We start from the raw sequence: 1,248 nt of genomic DNA, 5'->3' as shown, positions 1-1,248 counted from the left end.
ACGTAGGATCGTATGTAAGAGAGAGAAGAGTATAAGAGAGAGAATATTGATATTGATTATTGATTGTGTTGTGTCAGGGGTTTAAACCTCTATTTATATACGTACATGATGACATCTTTTCAAACTATATTAATTACAACCATTCTTGAGAAACTATATCTTATGGAAAATGGGCATCCAAATAAGGTGTGATAATGTATTCTTATTACAACACTCTCTCTTGGATGACCATTTAGGATTATGCCTCGTTAAAACCTCACTAAAAAAAAACTCAATGGGAAAAAAAATTTTAATGAAGGAAAAAGAGTACACTATCCTTTTGTAATGGGAACTGCCTCGTTAAAAACCTTGTCAAGAAAAATCTAATGGGAAAAAATCTGACCAAGGAAAAAAGAGTACGGTTTTTTCCTCTTGTCGACATCATTTAATGTCTCGAAATCGGCGCATCCTATCTGATGTACCAATTTTTCAAAGGAGGATTTTGGAAGTGAATTTGTAAATAAATCTGTCAGATTATCACTTGAGCGGATCTGCTGGACATCAATTGTCTATTGATTTTGAAGATCATGAATGAAGAAGAATTTGGGAAAAATATGCTTTGTTCTATCACCTTTGATGTATCCGTCCTTAGGGGTGGGCAAAAAAATCGGATCCAAACCATTTTAAAAAAATCCAAACCAAACCATTTAAAAAAAACCAGTTTTAAACAAAAAAAAATCCAAACCAAATTATATTTATTTTATAGTTTGGTTTTTGATCCAATCCATTTAAATGGTTTTAAACCGGATCCAAATCCAGATCCAAATTAAAATTCAGATCTAAAAAAATCCTAATTTTGATTTTTGAGTCTTCTCCTCTTCGACAAATCCCTTTCAACGAAACCAAATCCACTCTCCGACAAATCCACCGTCAACATTTCTTCTTCTTTGCCTCTCGTCGGAGCTCGTTGGTGGTTCGTCGGCCTCTACCTCTTCGAGTCTTCAGTCTTCACTTTGATTCGAGACTCTGTCTCTCTGCCTCAAGTCCTCGACCTCCCATTCGCGACTCTGTCTTCTCTCTTTTTTCGGTTCTCTTCTTCTTTCGTTGGTGGCTCACCAGAGCTCATGCTCATCAATTGAGGTAAGCCTCCTCCTTGCCCTTGTTCTGAGTTCTGAGTTTTATCTGGGTTTTTTCTATTTTGTTGATTTGTTTTGTTTTGTTCCTTCATGAGTATACTGACTTCTTCACTTTAATGGATTGAATGTGCAA

This window comes from Arachis duranensis, chromosome 3 (assembly GCF_000817695.3).
Source record: "Arachis duranensis cultivar V14167 chromosome 3, aradu.V14167.gnm2.J7QH, whole genome shotgun sequence".
Taxonomy (NCBI): Eukaryota; Viridiplantae; Streptophyta; class Magnoliopsida; order Fabales; family Fabaceae; genus Arachis; species Arachis duranensis.
The sequence above is the reverse complement of the archived record's forward strand: the minus strand, read 5'-3'. Positions refer to the sequence as shown.